The sequence below is a fragment of the Loxodonta africana genome, chromosome 26, assembly GCF_030014295.1.
Source record: "Loxodonta africana isolate mLoxAfr1 chromosome 26, mLoxAfr1.hap2, whole genome shotgun sequence".
NCBI lineage: Eukaryota > Metazoa > Chordata > Mammalia > Proboscidea > Elephantidae > Loxodonta > Loxodonta africana.
In genome coordinates this window covers 40,247,975-40,266,050 of record NC_087367.1, presented here as the reverse complement: position 1 = coordinate 40,266,050, position 18,076 = coordinate 40,247,975, and positions in this window count along the sequence as shown.

Here is an 18,076-nt window from a genome sequence, read left to right as displayed (position 1 = left end):
TCTGTAAATAAAGTTGTATTGAAACACAGCCACACTCATTCCTTTACATGTTGTTTTGGCTTCTTCATGCTACAATGGCAGAGTTGAACAGTTGCATCAGAGACTATATGGCCCATAAAGCTTAAAATATTTATTATCTGGCCCTTTACAGAAAAAAATTGTCAACTCAAGCTATAACTGATTGACCCACTTCATCCTCTTAAGGTTCAAATACGGCCTTGCCTTTTCAAATTTTCCAGTTCATTGTACATGCACCCTCAGGCTCTTATGAGTGAGAACCACAGGTATCTCCCTCCTAAAACCTCTCCCCTCCCCCAGAATTGTCCAAAAGCTCTGAGGGATAAGTCCTATGTCTAATCTCCAGTCTCCCTGTTGCTTCTGTCCCAGCTTCACTGTATTACTGTGTAAGAGTGACCCATTTGATGGTCCTTGTCCAGTGCTGCCCCAATGTGCTCACTGGTACAACTGCCACTCAGGCCGGGGGCCACCCTCCTCATGTCACGTGTACATTATTGTTGTTGTCGTTAGCTGCTGTCAAGTAGGCCCCTGACTCATAGCAACCACATGCACAATGGAACAATATGCTGCCCAGACCTGCACCATCCCCATGATTGGTTGCAAATTCAGCTGTTGTGATCCATGGGGCTTTCACTAACTGATCTTCAGAAGTAGATTACCAGGATTTTCTTCACAGTTTGTCTTAGTCTGGGGGCTTCTCTGAAGCCTGTTCCACATCATAGAAACACTTAACCCTCCACTAAAAGACGAGTGTTGGCTACGCATGAGGTATTTTGGCTATGAATCGCACTAGGGCCTCCCACGTGGAAGGCGAGAATTCTACCACTGAACCATCAATGCACTCTACGTGTACATGGTGAACCTTTATTTTCAGAGCAAAGCTGTTAGTCTCCCATGGCTGGGTTCAAGGGGCAGCTAGAATCAACCCTTCCTCTCAAATTCCTAGGTTCATGTGTGACCAGGTCAAGAGTCCTGATGCCCTTTCTTCAGTAAGCTATTCTCTAGGGTCCTTGATGTCCTTTCTGTTAGTGGACTTTGGCCAGGAAAACCATCATCCAGCCCCACGGTCTTCCTTTACTGTGATTATTATTTCCCAGAAAGACCCTGGGTTCCATATGCAGATTTGCTAGGTCTTTCTTCAAAGCTCTGGCTATCAAGGGATGGATTAGAATTTGCTAAACCATATGAGGAAGAAAGATCAAGAGGTGTAGGCCTCCAAGTAACTTTTATCAAAGGGAACTGCTTTGAGATGATTTGCCCCTCCCTGAGATACAGAATTAATTGATACAACTGTTACCTACAGTTCAATAAAGGTGGCAGGAAATTCTTTGGGCTCACCCCTGTCTCCTTTGACCAATAGAGCATAGTGGAAGTCATGTAATGCCAGTCCCACGCCGAACTTTTAAAAGGACTGTTAGTTTGTGCTCTCTTCTTAGAACTCTAAGTCATGATGGAAGAAGTCCAACTACCCCAAAGCCACTACACTGTAAGGAAGCTCAAGCTAGCCACATAGAGGGGCTATGTGGAAAGAGAGACTGATCTGCACTAGCTCCGATTGTTCCAATCCCTTGGCATTTGAATTTTCTCAGTTGAAGCCCCCAAAATCATGAAACAGAGATGAGCTATCCCCTTTATACTCTGCCCAAATTTCTAACCCACAGCATCATGAAATATGATAACAATAATAATTTGTTGTTTTAAGTTACTAAATCTTGGGGAAGTTTATTACACGCTGATAGATGCTGATAGAACTTTATTATATGCTGAATTTTGCTATTGCCAGAGTATAACGCTTATCAAAGGAGAATTTAGAATCTTCCTTAAAAAGAAATTTTCTTGGAGGAGGGGCCAAGATGGCTGACTAGGTAGAAGGTACCTCGGATCCCTCTTGCAACAAAGACTTGGAAAAACAAGTGAATTGATCACATAGATGACAATCTATGAACCCTGACCATCAAACACAGATCTAAAGAGTTGACCTGAGTGACAGAGGCTGAGAACGAACAACCACGGGGAAGCAAGGACTGCTTTCAGAGCCTGGAGCCAGGGTCCCAGTCAGAAAACCTTGGCGCCAGGATTTGGACTGGGTGCAGGGAAGCTGAGCACAGCATCCTGAGAGGGTGCAAACATGGGACGCAGCCCTAGCCCCCAGAATTGACCTCGGGGGAAGCCCAGCCAGTGCACGCAGGCAGCGCAGTGACGTGGCTGAGAGGAAGAGAAGTCACTGGGAGGCAGCAACTGATTTTGGAGCCTGGAGTGCAGCGTCCCAGCCGGGGAACCTTGGCGCTGGGCTTTGGACTCGGAGTGGAGGAACTAACCACAGCTTCTGAGACAACACAAGCACAGGACGTGGGCCTGACCCTCAGGGGCTATCTCGACCCAGCCAACGCACACAGGCTACACACCCCTCGAGAATCTCAGATAAAACAGTCATCACCAAACAAGATAAGTAACTTTGTCTATATTTTGGGGTGCTACTCTCTCCTATTTATCTGATCCCTCCCCTCCCCTTCCCAGGCGGCTTCATTAACATTGAAATTTCCTGAGCCAGAGAGTGAAGAGCTTTGTGTTTTTTTTTTTTTTTTTTTTTTTTGGTCTTTTCCTAACCCATTCTCCTGGCCTGAGAAAAGGAGCTACAAAAAACCCAGGGACCAAAAATCTTTCCCTAATTGGACTAAAAACACAGAACCAGCTCCAGCCAAGCATATGAGAGCCACAGTCTTGGGCTTTCATCCCTACAGGGAACAAGGTGGCTATTATAATGAAAAGGCATTTCTGATAGGGATCTGACTGTAATTGCTTTAGCGGAATACTGGAAAGACAAGTTTCCCAGGTCTGATATCTCTGCGTATTCAACAGAGCCCTCACTGACCCGCAACAGGGAACTGAGGGCTGAAGCTCCCCCCAGACCACCTAGCCTCCTGCCTTAAGGATCTAAGGATGGTGACACCTACCGATCTGTAGAGGTACTTGCATCAGGTGCCTAAGGTACAGCTGCAGAGCCCACCCACAAAAGTGCTTTAGGAATAGAGACACACCTATCTCACTGGCACTTGGGGGAAGCCAGTCAGCATCCTGCCCCTCCTGAAGTGTGACCCCCTGCTGCTACTAGAATCTGGTGCACACAACTACCACCACTACTCCTCTAGGTGGATAGGTGACAGTCTGCACCACATACTTGATGACCCAAAATCAGATTCTACTCAAGAATAGTGAATGGACTCTTAGGCTTATATATCTGGTAACAGGCCAAACCAGCTGATAATAGGACATAAATGATTCAAAGGCTACAACAATCGAGACAGTGCAATCTGGTAACCCATCTATGTATATTGAAAGAAAACAAAACAAGACTCAGTGAGTAAATATAAAATAAATCACTACAATATCTTATAGATGGCTCGTAGACAGCAGTCGATATCAAACCACATAAAGAAGCAGACCATGATTGCTTCTACAACTCCCCAAACTAAAGAATCAAAATCTTTCCCAAATGAAGACACAATCCTGGAATTGCCAGATGTGGAATATAAAAGACTAATTTACAGAATGGTTCAAGACATCAGAGATGACCTCATAAATGAAATAAGGCAATCTACAGAAAAAGCCAAGGAACACACTGAGAAAGCAGTTGAAGAAATCAAAAATATTATTCAAGAACATAGTGGAAAAATTGATAAGCTGCAAGAATCCATAGAGAGAGAGCATTCAGAAATCCAAAAGATTAACCATAAAATTACAGAATTAGAAAACTCAATAGGAAGTCAGAGGAGCAGACTCGAGCAATTGGAATGCAGAGTGGGGGACCTGGGGGACAAGAGAAATGACACCAATATAGCTGGAAAAAAATCACATAAAAGAATGTTAAAAAATGAAGAAACCCTAAGAATCATGTGGGACTCTATCAAGAAGAATAACTTCCATGTGATTGGAGTCCCAGAAGAGGGAGGGATAACAGAAAATACAGAGAGAATAGTTGAAGATCTGTTGATAGAAAACTTCCCTGACATAATGAAAGATGAAAGGATATGTATCCAAGATGCTCATCGAACCCCATATAAGATTGATCCAAAAAGAAAATCGCCAAGACATATTGTCATCAAACTTGCCAAAACCAAGGATAAAGAGAAAATTTTAAAAGCAGCCAGGGATAAAAGAAAGGTCTCCTACAAAGGAGAATCAATAAGAAAAACTTCAGACTACTCTGCAGAAACCATGCAGTCAAGAAGGCAATGGGATGACATATATAGAGCACTGAAGGAGAAAAACTGCCAGCCAAGGATCATATATCCAGCAAAACTCTCTCTAAAATATGAAGGTGAAATTAAAACATTTACAGATAAACACAAGCTTAGGGAATTTGCAAAAACCAAACCAAAGCTACAAGAAATACTAAAGGAAATTGGTCAGAAAATCAATAATATCAGATACCAGCACAACAGAACATCCTGATATCTACTCAAAAAGGGAAATCACAAAAACAAATTAAGACTAATTTTAAAAAGAAAAAAATGCTGAAAACAGGGAATCATTGAAGTCAATATGTAAAAGATAGCAATAATCAAAAACAGGGACTAAATACAGGAGGAATAGAACTGCCATATGGAGAGGGAAAGAAGGCAATATAGGACAATACAAGTTAGGTTTTTACTTAGAAAAATAGGGGTAAATATTAAGGTAACCACAAAGAGGTATAACAACTCCATAACTCAAAATAAAAACAAAGAAAGACATAACGACTCAGCAAACATAAATTCAACTACTATGATAATGAGGAACACACAATTTACAAAGAAAAACAGCACAAAAAAGTAAGTGGAAAAATGAAATTGTCAACAACACACATAAAAAGGCATCAAAATGACAGCACTAAACACATAATTATCCATAATTATGCTGAATGTAAATGGACTAAATGCACCAATAAAGAGACAGAGAGTCTCAAACTGGATAAAGAAACACAATCTGTCTATATGCTGCCTGCAAGACACACACCTTAGACTTAGTGACACAAACAAACTAAAACTCAAAGGATGGAAAAAAATATATCAAGCAAACAATAAGCAAAAAAGAGCAGGAGTAGCAATGTTAATTTCTGACAAAATAGACCTTAAAGTTAAATCCACCACAAAGGATAAAGAAGGACACTACATAATGATTAAAGGGACAATTGACCAGGAAGATATAACCATATAAAATATTTATGCACCCAATGACAGGGCTGCAAGATACATAAAACAAACTTTAACAGAACTGAAAAGTGAGATAGACACCTCCACAATTATAGTAGGAGACCTCAACACACCACTTTCAGAGAAGGACAGGACATCCAGTAAGAAGTTCAATAGAGACACAGAAGACCTAACTGCTACAATCAACCATCTTGACCTCATTGACTTATACAGAACTCTCCACCCAACTGCTGCAAATTATACTTTTTTTTCTAGCGCACATGGAACATTCTCTAGAATAGACCACATATTAGGTCATAAAACAAACCTTTGCAGAATCCAAAACATCGAAATATTACAAAGCATCTTCTCAGACCACAAGGCCATAAAAGTGGAAATCAATAACAGAAAAATTAGGGAAAAGAAATCAAATACTTGGAAAATGAACAATACCCTGCTCAAAAAAGACTGGGTTATAGAAGACATTAAAGAGGGAGTAAACAAATTCATAGAAAGCAACGAGAATGAAAATACTTCCTTTCAAAACCTCTGGGACACAGCAAAAGCAGTGCTCAGAGGTCAATTTATATCGATAAATGCACACATACATAAAGAAGAAAGAGCCAAAATCAGAGAACTGTCCCGACAACTTCAACAAATAGAAAGCAACCAACAAAAGAATCCATGAGGCACCAGAAGAAAACAAATAATAATAATTAGAGCTGAACTAAATGAATTAGAGAACAGAAAAACAATTGAAAGAATTAACAAAGTCAAAAGCTGGTTCTTTGAAAAAATTAACAAAATTGATAAACCATTGGCCAGATGCACTAAAGAAATACAGGAAAGGAAACAAATAACCCGAATAAGAAATGAGATGGGCCATATCACAACAAACCCAACTGAAATTAAAAGAATCATATCAGATTATTACAAAAAATTGTACTCTAACAAATTTGCAAACCTAGAAGAAATGGATGAATTCCTAGAAAAACACTACCTGCCTAAACTAACACAATCAGAACAACTAAATAGACCCATAACAAAAAAAAGAGATTGAAAAGGTAATCAAAAACTCCCAACAAAAAAAAAAACCCTGGCCCGGACAGCTTCACTGCAGAGTTCTACCAAACTTTCAGAGAAGAGTTAACACCACTACTACCAAAGGTATTTCACAGTGTAGAAAATGATGGAGTACTACCTAACTCATTCTATGAAGCCACCATATCCCTGATACCAAAATCAGGTAAAGACAACACAAAAAAAGAAAATTACAGACCTATATCCCTCATGAACATAGATGCAAAAATCCTCAAAAAAATTCTAGCCAATAGAATTCAACAACATATCAAAAAAATAATCCACCACAACCAAGTGGGATTTATACCAGGTATGCAAGGCTGGGCTGGTTTAATATTAGAAAAACCATTAATGTAATCCACCATATAAATAAAACAAAAGACAAAAACCACGTGATCTTATCAATAGATGCAGAAAAGGCATTTGACAAAGTTCAACACCCATTTATGATAAAAACTCTTACCAAAATAGGAATTGAAGGAAAATTCCTCAACATAATAAAGGGCATCTATTTTTATACAAAGCCAACAGCCAACATCACCCTAAATGCAGAGAACCTGAAAGCATTTCCCTTGAGAACGGGAACCAGACAAGGATGCCCTTTATCACCGCTCTTATTCAGCATTGTGCTAGAGGTCCTAGCCAGAGCAATTAGGCTAGACAAAGAAATAAAGGGTATCTGGATTGGCAAGGAAGAAGTAAAATTATCTCTACTTGCAGATGACATGATCTTATACACAGAAAACCCTAAGGAATCCTCCAGAAAACTACTGAAACTAATAGAAGAGTTTGGCAGAGTCTCAGGTTATAAGATAAACATGCAAAAATCACTTGGATTCCTCTACATCAACAAAAAGAACCTTGAAGAGGAAATCACCAAATCAATACCATTCACAGTAGCCCCCAAGAAGATAAAATACTTAGGAATAAATCTTACCAAAGATGTAAAAGACCTATACAAAGAAAACTACAAAGTACTACTGCAAGAAACTAAAAAGGACCTACTTAAGTGGAAAAACATACCTTGCTCATGGATAGGAAGACTTAACATAGTAAAAATGTCTATTCTACCAAAAACCATCTATACGTACCATGCACTTCCGATCCAAATTCCAACGACATTTTTTAATGTGATGGAGAAACAAATCACCAACTTAATGTGGAAGGGAAAGCAGCCCCGGATAAGTAAAGCACTACTGAAAAAGAAGAAGAAAGTGGGAGGCCTCTCTCTACCCGATTTTAGAACATATTATACTGCCACAGTAGTCAGAACAGCCTGGTATTGGTACAACAACAGGCACATAGACCAATGGAATAGAATGGAGAACCCAGATATAAATCCATCCACATATGAGCAGCTGATATTTGACAAAGGCCCAGTGTCAGTTAATTGGGGAGAAGATAGTCTTTTTAACAAATGGTGCTGGCATAACTGGATATCCATTTGCAAAAAAATGAAACAGAACCCATACGTCACACCATGCACGAAAACTAACTCCAAGTGGATCAAAGACCTAAACATAAAGACTAAAATGATAAAGATTATGGAAGAAAAAATAGGGACAACATTAGGACCCCTAATACAAGGCATAAACAGAATACAAAACTTTATCAAAAATGATGAAGAGAAACCAGATAACTGGGAGCTCCTAAAAATCAAACACCTATGCTCATCTAAAGATTTCACCAAGAGTAAAAAGACCACCTACAGACTGGGAAAGAATTTCCAGCTATGACATCTCAGACCAGCGCCTGATCTCTAAAATCTATATGATTCTGTCAAAACTCAACCACAAAAAGACAAACAACCCAATCAAAAAGTGGGCAAAGGATATGAACATGCACTTCACTAAAGAGGATATTCAGGCAGCTAACAGATACATGACAAAATGCTCTCGATCATTAGCCATTAGAAAAAATGCAAATTAAAACTACGATGAGATTCCATCTCACTCCAATAAGGGAGGCTGGCATTAATCCAAAAAACACAAAATAATAAATGTTGGAGAGGCTGTGGAGAGATTGGAACTCTTATACACTGCTGGTGGGAATGTAAAATGGTACAACCACTTTGGAAATCTATCTGGCGTTTTCTTAGAAAGTTACTAATAGAACTACCATTCAAACCAGAAATCCCACTCCTCAGAGTATACCCTAGAGAAATAAGAGCCTTCACACGAACAGATATATGCACACCCATGTTTATGGCAGCTCTGTTCACAATAGCAAAAAGCTGGAAGCAACCAAGGTGTCCATCAACAGACGAATGCTTAAGTAAATTGTGGTATATTCACACAATGGAATACTACCCATCGATAAAGAACAGTGACGAATCTGTGAAACATTTCATAACATGGAGGAACCTGGAAGGCATTATGCTGAGCGAAATTAGTCAGAGGCAAAAGGACAAATATTGTATAAGACCACTATTATAAGATCTTGAGAAATAGTATAAACCGAGAAGAACACATACTTTTGTGGTTACGAGGTGGGGAGGGAGGAAGTGTGGGAGAGGGTTATTTACTGACTAGTTAGTAGATAAGAACTACTTTAGGTGAAGGGAAGGACAATACTCAACACAAGGAAGGTCAGCTCAACTGGACTGGACCAAAAGCAAAGAAGTTTCCGGGATAAACTGAATGCTTCAAAGGTCAGTGGAGCAAGGGCGGGGGTTTGGGGACTATGGCTTAAGGGGACTGCTAAGTCAATTGGCAAAATAATTCTATTATGAAAACATTCTGCATCCCACTTTGAAGGGTGGCGTCTGGGGTCTTAAATGCTAACAAGCAGCCATCTAAGATGCATCAATTGGTCTCAACCCACCTGGATCAAAGGAGAATGAAGAACGCCAAGGTCACACGATAACTATGAGCCCAAGAGATAAGAAGGGCCACATGAACCAGAGACTTACATCATCCTGAGACCAGAAGAACTAGATGGTGCCCGGCCACAACCGATGACTGCCCTGGCAGGGAGCACAACAGAGAACCCCTGAGGGAGAAGGAAAACAGTGGGATGCAGATCCCAAATTCTCATAAAAAGACCAGACTTAATGGTCTGACTGAGACTAGAAGAATCCTGGCGGTCATGGTGCCCAAACCTTCTGTTGGCCCAGGACAGGAACCATTCCCGAAGACAACTCATCAGACATGGAAGGGACTGGACAATGGGTTGGAGAGAGATGCTGATGAAGAGTGAGCTACTTGTATGAGGTGGACACTTGAGACTGTGTTGGCATCTCCTGTTTGGAGGGGAGATAGGAGGGTAGAGAGGGTTAGAAACTGACAAAATTGTCATGAAAGGAGAGACTGGAAGGGCTGACTCATTAGGGGGAGAGTAAGTGGGAGTATGGAGTAAGGTGTATATAAGCTTATATGTGACAGACTGACTTGATTCGTAAACTTTCACTTAAAGCACACTAAAAATTATTAAAAAAAAAAAAAGAAAAGAAAAAATTTCTTCAAATAAGGCCTGTAGTTCAATTAGTAGTGTTGTATCAGTGTTAATTTCATGGTTTTAATAATTGTGTGATAGCTATATAAATTGTCAACATTAGGGAAATCTTTGCGACGGAGATACTTGAACCCTTTGAACTATTTTTTTTTACAACTTTTCTGTAAGTTTAAAATTATTTTGAAACAAAATAAGTCTTTTTCTCTATGCCTCATTCACTTTTGTCTCTCTTAGGCTGCATCTGCAGAATACAATTCTTCTCGTGGAAAATTATCACAGGCAGTTCTGTTTAAATGCTAGCAATCTCCTAGAAGTCTTAGAGTGGCACTGCCATTGTGTAGGAAATGTAGACCTCCAAATCTCCACCTGGGCTGTGTCCATCTCAGAACTCTGCACCCAGAACTTGGGAAGGACTTCCAAGATTTCACTACAAGGCTTTCAGCCTGAAAGGACAGTAAACAAACGAGAGAAAAAAAGACAAAGCAATTGGGGATGAGTTACCTTATAAAGGAGCCCCTGGCTGGTGCAAATGGTTGGGACTCTCAGCTGCTAATCAGAATGTTGGAGGTTCAAGTCTATCCAGAGGTGCCTTGAAAGCAAAGCCTGGAGATCTACTTCTGAAAGATCAGCCATTGAAAATCCTATGGAACACAGTTCTACTCTGACACACATGGGGTTGCCATGCGTTGGAATCAACTTGACAACAACTGATAATGATGATGACCCTTCAAAAAGATGAGAACCAAAACGATCACTCTCGTCAGTTATGCAATTAAGCTGCAAAATATCTTGTGACTCATATAATACTTCTTTCTTCACCCAGGACCTCACCTCACTTGCATCAGCCCTCACCTTAAGAAAACAACCTAAAAACTCTCCCTCTTCTGAATTCCCACCCTAAGAACTTCCAAGCCCAACCCATAAGCAATAAAAATCATGAGCTCGGGGCGGGGCCAAGATGGCGGACTAGGTGGACGCTACCGTGGATCCCTCTTGCAACAAAGACTCGGAAAAACAAGGGAATCGATCACATACATAACAATCTACAAACTCTGAACAACAAGCACAGACTTAGAGACGGAAAACGAACAAATACGGGCAGACAGCGACCGTTTTCAGAACTAGGAGCCAGCGTACCAGCAGATTACCTGGAAAATCTAGTTTCCCAGTGATGGCTCAGAGACAGCAGTCCATATCAAACCACATAAAGAAACAGACCATGACAGCTTCTCCAACCCCCCACACAAAAGAATCAAAATCTTTCCCAAATGAAGATACAATCCTGGAATTATCAGATACAGAATATAAAAAACTAATTTACAGAATGCTTAAAGATATCACAAATGAAATTAGGATAAATGCAGAAAAAGCCAAGGAACACACTGATAAAACTGTTGAAGAACTCAAAAAGATTATTCAAGAACATAGTGGAAAAATTAATAAGTTGCCAGAAACCATAGAGAGACAGCATCTAGAAATCCAAAAGATTAACAATAAAATTACAGAATTTGACAACGCAATAGAAAGTCAGAGGAGCAGACTCGAGCAATTAGAATGTAGACTGGGACTTCTGGAGGACCAGGGAAACAACACCAACATAGCTGAAAAAAAATCAGATAAAAGAATTAAAAAAAATGAAGAAACCCTAAGAATCATGTGGGACTCTATCAAGAAGGATAACCTGTGGGTGATTGGAGTCCCAGAACAGGGTGGGGGGACAGAAAACACAGAGAAATTAGTTGAAGAACTCCTGACACAAAACTTCCCTGACATCATGAAAGACGAAAGGATATCTATCCAAGATGCTCATCGAACCCCATTTAAGATTGATCCAAAAAGAAAAACACCAAGACATATTATCATCAAACTTGCCAAAACCAAAGACAAACAGAAAATTTTAAAAGCAGCCAGGGAGAAAAGAAAGGTTTCCTTCAAGGGAGAATCAATAAGAATAAGTTCAGACTACTCAGCAGAAACCATGCAGGCAAGAAGGGAATGGGACGACGTATACAGAGCACTGAACAAGAAAAACTGCCAACCAAGGATCATATATCCAGCAAAACTCTCTCTGAAATATGAAGGAGAAATTAAGATATTTACAGATAAACACAAGTTTAGAGAATTTACAGAAACTAAACCAAGACTGCAAGAAATGCTAAAGGAGATTGTTTGGCCTGATGACCAATAATATCAGGTACCAGCACAATACAAGGTCACAAAACAGAATGTCCTGATATCAACGCAACTCAAATAGGGAAAGCACAAAAACAAACAAATTAAGATTAATTCTAATAAATAAATAAATAAACAAAATAATACACATAACAGGAAATCATGGAAATCAATAGATAAACGATCACAATAATCAAAAAGAGGGACTAAATACAGGAGGCATTGAACTGCCAGATAGAGAGTGATACAAGGTGATATAGAAGGATACAAGTTAGGTTTTTACTTAGAAAAATAGGGGTAAATAATAAGGTAACCACAAAAAGGAATATCAATTCCATAACTCAAGAAAAAAGCCAAGAAAAACGTAACGACTCAACAAACACAAAGTTAAACATTATGAAAATGAGAATCTCACAAGCTACTAAGAAAAACGTCTCAGCACAAAAAAGCATGTGGAAAAATGAAATGGCCAACAACACACATGAAACGGCATCAAAATGACAGCAGTAAAAACTTATCTATAATTACGCTGAATGTAAATGTACTAAATGCACCAATAAAGAGACAGAGAGTCACAGACTGGATAAAGAAACACAATCCATCTATATGCTGCCTACAAGAGACACACCTTAGACTTAGAGACACAAACAAACTAAGACTCAAAGGATGGAAAAAAATATATCAAGCAAACAATAAGCAAAAAAGAAGAGGAGTAGCAATATTAATTTCTGACAAAATAGACTTTAGACTTAAATCCGCCACAAAGGGTAAAGAAGGACACTATATAATGATAAAAGGGACAATTGATCAGGAAGACATAACCATATTAAATATTTACGCACCTAATGACAGGGCTGCAAGATACATAAATCAAATTTTAACAGAATTGAAAAGTGAGATAGACACCTCCACATTTATAGTAGGAGACTTCAACACACCACTTTCGGAGAAGGACAGGACATCCAGTAAGAAGCTCAATAGAGACACAGAAGACCTAATTACAACAATCAACCAACTTGACCTCATTGACTTATACAGAACTCTCCACCCAACAGCTGCAAATTATACTTTCTTTTCTAGTGCACATGGAACATTCTCTAGAATAGACCACATATTAGGTCATAAAACAAACCTTTGCAGAATCCAAAACATCGAAATATTACAAAGCATCTTCTCAGACCACAAGGCCATAAAAGTGGAAATCAATAACAGAAAAATTAGGGAAAAGAAATCAAATACTTGGAAAATGAACAACACCCTCCTGAAAAAAGACTGGGTTATAGAAGACATCAAGGAGGGAATAAGGAAATTCTTAGAAAGCAACGAGAATGAAAATACTTCCTATCAAAACCTCTGGGACACAGCAAAAGCAGTGCTCAGAGGCCAATTTATATCGATAAATGCACACATACAAAAAGAAGAAAGAGCCAAAATCAGAGAACTGTCCCGACAACTTCAACAAATAGAAAGTGAGCAACAAAAGAACCCATCAGGCACCAGAAGAAAACAAATAATAAAAATTAGAGGTGAACTAAATGAATTAGAGAACAGAAAAACAATCGAAAGAATTAACAAAGCCAAAAGCTGGTTCTTTGAAAAAATTAACAAAATTGATAAACCATTGGCTAGACTGACTAAAGAAAAACAGGAAAGGAAACAAATAACCCGAATAAGAAACGAGAAGGACCACATCACAACAGAACCAAATGAAATTAAAAGAATCATTTCAGATTACTACATAAAATTGTACTCTAACAAATTTGAAAACCTAGAAGAAATGGATAAATTCTTGGAACAATACTACCTACCTAAACTAACACATTCAGAAGTAGAACAACTAAATAGACCCATAACAAAAAAAGAGATTGAAACGGTAATCAAAAAACTTCCAACAAAAAAAAGTCCTGGCCCAGACGGCTTCACTGCAGAGTTCTACCAAACCTTCAGAGAAGACTTAACACCATTACTACTGAAGGTATTTCAAAGCATAGAAAAAGACGGAATACTACCCAACTCATTCTATGAAGCTACCATCTCCCTGATACCAAAACCAGGTAAAGACATTACAAAAAAAGAAAATTTTAGACCTATATCCCTCATGAACATAGATGCAAAAATCCTCAACAAAATTCTAGCCAATAGAATCCAACAACACATCAAAAAAATAATTCACCCTGATCAAGTGGGATTTATACCAGGTATGCAAGGCTGGTTTAATATCAGAAAAACCATTAATGTAATCCATCACATAAATAAAACAAAAGATCAAAACCACATGATCTTATCAATAGATGCAGAAAAGGCATTTGACAAAGTTCAACACCCATTTATGATAAAAACTCTTACCAAAATAGGAATTGAAGGAAAATTCCTCAACATAATAAGGGGCATTTTTATGCAAAGCCAACAGCCAATATCACTCTAAATGGAGAGAACCTGAAAGCATTTCCCTTGAGAACGGGAACCAGACAAGGATGCCCTTTATCACCGCTCTTATTCAACATCGTACTTGAAGTCCTAGCCAGGGCAATTAGGCTAGACAAAGAAATAAAGGGTATCTGGATTGGTAAGGAGGAAGTAAAGCTATCACTATTTGCAGATGACATGATCGTATACATGGAAAACCCTAAGGAATCCTCCAGAAAACTACTGAAACTAATAGAAGAGTTTGGAAGAGTCTCAGGTTATAAAATAAACATACAAAAATCACTTGGATTCCTCTACATCAACAAAAAGAACACCGAAGAGGAAATAACCAAATCAATACCATTCACAGTAGCCCCCAAGAAGATAAAATACTTAGGAATAAATCTTACCAAGGGTGTAAAAGACCTATACAAAGAAAACTATAAAACTCTACTACAAGAAATTCCAAAGGACATATTAAGTGGAAAAACATACCCTGCTCATGGATAGGAAGACTTAACATAGTAAAAATGTCTATTCTACCAAAAGCCATTTATATATATAATGCACTTCCAATCCAAATACCAATGTCATACTTTAAGGGGATAGAGAAACAAATCACTAATTTCATATGGAAGGGAAAGAACCCCCGGATAAGCAAAACATTACTGAAAAAGAAGAAGAAAGTGGGAGGCCTCACTCTACCTAATTTCAGAACCTATTATATAGCTACAGTAGTCAAAACAGCCTGGTACTGGTACAACAACAGGCACATAGACCAACGGAACAGAATTGAGAACCCAGATATAAATCCATCCACGTATGAGCAGCTCATATTTGACAAAGGACCAGTGTCAGTCAATTGGGGAAATGATAGTCTTTTTAACAAATGGTGCTGGCATAACTGGATATCCATTTGCAAAAGAATGAAAACAGGACCCATACCTCACACCATGCACAAAAACTAACTCCAAGTGGATCAAAGACCTAAACATAAAGACTAAAACGATAAAGATCATGGAAGAAAAAATAGGGACAACCCTAGGAGCCCTAATACAGGGCATAAACAGAATACAAAACATTACCAAAAATGATGAAAAGAAACCCGATAACTGGGAGCTCCTAAAAATCAAACACCTATGCTCATCTAAAGACTTCACCAAAAGAGTAAAAAGACCACCTACAGACTGGGAAAGAATTTTCAGCTATGACATCTCAGACCAGCACCTGATCTCTAAAATCTACATGATCCTGTCAAAACTCAACCACAAAAAGACAAACAACCCAATCAAGAAGTGGGCAAAGGATATGAACACACATTTCACTAAAGAAGATATTCAGGCAGCCAACAGACACATGAGAAAATGCTCCCGATCATTAGCCATTAGAGAAATGCAAATTAAAACTACGATGAGATTCCATCTCACACCAACTAGACTGGCATTAATCCAAAAAACACAAAATAATAAATGTTGGAGAGGCTGCGGAGGGATCGGAACTCTCATACACTGCTGGTGGGATTGTAAAATGGTACAACCACTTTGGAAATCCATCTGGCGTTATCTTAAACAGTTAGAAACAGAACTACCATACAACCCAGAAATCCCACTCCTTGGAATATACCCTAGAGATACAAGAGCCTTCACACAAACAGATATATGCACACCCATGTTTATTGCAGCTCTGTTTACAATAGCAAAAAGCTGGAAGCAACCAAGATGTCCGTCAACGGATGAATGGGTAAATAAATTGTGGTATATTCACACAATGGAATACTACGCATCGATAAAGAACAGTGACGAATCTCAGAAACATTTCATAACATGGAGGAATCTGGAAGGCATTATGCTGAGCAAAATGAGTCAGTTGCAAAAGGACAAATATTGTATAAGACCACTATTATAAGATCTTGAGAAATAGAAAAAACAGAGAAGAACACATACTTATGTGGTTACAAAGGGGGGAGGGAGGGAGGGAGGGAGAGGGCTTTTTATTGATCAATCTGTAGATAAGAACTGCTTTGGGTGAAGGGAAAGACAACACTCAATACAAGGAAGGTCAGCCTAATTGGACTGGATTAAAAGCAAAGAGGTTTCTGGGATAAAATGAAAGCTTCAAAGGTCAGCGGAGCAGGGGCTGGGGTCTGGGGAACTTGGTTTGAGGGGACTTCTAAGTCAATGGGCAAAATAATTCTATTATGAAAACACTCTGCATCCCACTTTGAATTGTGGCGCCTGGGGTCCTAAATGCCAACAAGCGGCCATCTAAGATACATCAATTGGTCTCAACCCACCTGGAGCAAAGGCAAAGGAAGAACACCAAGGTCACACGACAACTAAGAACCCAAGAGACAGAAAGGGCCACATGAACCAGAGACCTACATCATCCTGAGACCAGAAGAACTAGTTGGTGCCCGGCCACAATCGATGTGTGCCCTGTCAGGAAGCACAACAGACAACTCCTGAGGGAGCAGGAGACCAATGGGATACAGACCCCAAATTCTCATGAAAAGACCATACCTAATGGTATGACTGCGACTAGAGGAATCCCAGAAAGAATGCTCCCCAGAACTTCTGATGGCACAGGACAGGAACCATCCCCGAAGACAAATCATCAGGCATGAAAAGGACTGGTCAGTGGCAGGGAGAGAGATGCTGATGAAGAGTGAGCCAATTAAAGTAGGTGGACACTGGAGAGTGTGTTGGCAACTCTTGACTGGAGGGGGGATGGGAAGATAGAGAGAGAGGGAAGATGGCAAAATTGGCACGAAACGAGAGACTGAAAGGGCTGACTCAACAGGGGGAGAGCAAGTGGGAGAAGGGAGTAAGATGTATGTAAACCTACATGTGACAGACTGATTGGAATGGTAAATGTTCACTTGAAGCTTAATAAAAATTAAAAAAAAAAAATCATGAGCTCACTTCTCCTAATGAGACATGATTTCATTTCAGAATCATCTGTGTGATATTAGTCTCCAGTGCTGCAGGAAGTCAATAGGAGTTTGTTTATCTCTTAACAGATATCCTTTTTTTGCAAAGGGGATTTCCTATGCAGATGAGTGAGGGAAATTGAAATTGAAGCTTCATTGCATAGCGGGATTTTTAAGTTGGTTTGGGAAAAGAATTTTTCTCATAAAGTGAATAGATTTAAATTTGAAGCAGGAAGGGAGACTGGATGTTACTCACACACTTCATTTTTCATCTAAATGTGCCAAGTGCTGGGGATTCAGAAGAGAAAAAGACATATTTCTTTGTTATAAAGGAGGCAGAGGTGTAAATAGCCAGGGGCAACACAGTGATGGCCAGGAGGACAGAGGAAAGCACAGAAACTGGAAGCACGGAGGTTGGGTTGCCTCGTTCTTCCTAATGCCATATTAGTGTCCACTTCTTTACCCTTACTCACTCAACTGCAGCCACAGCCACAGCCACACTGTCCTCTTTGCTATTCTTCCAACACGCCAAAGTCAGGTCCACCTCAGGGCCTTTGCACTGGCTGTTCTCTCTGCCTGGAATATTCTACTCCTAGGCATTTACATAACTCACTCCCTCACTTGCTTCAAATCTCTGGCCAAATGGCACCATGGCTAAAATTTCAACCTCCTTACAACTCATCCTTGGCGGGCTTTAACGTTTACTTAGCGCAAGTTTATTCAAATCTCCACCCAGTGGAATGTGAACTTAACAAGGACGTGCATTTTTGTCTGTTTTGTTCACTGTTGTACCCCCAGAGCCTAGAACAGTGCCTGGTAGGTGCTCAATTAACTTTTATTGAATGAA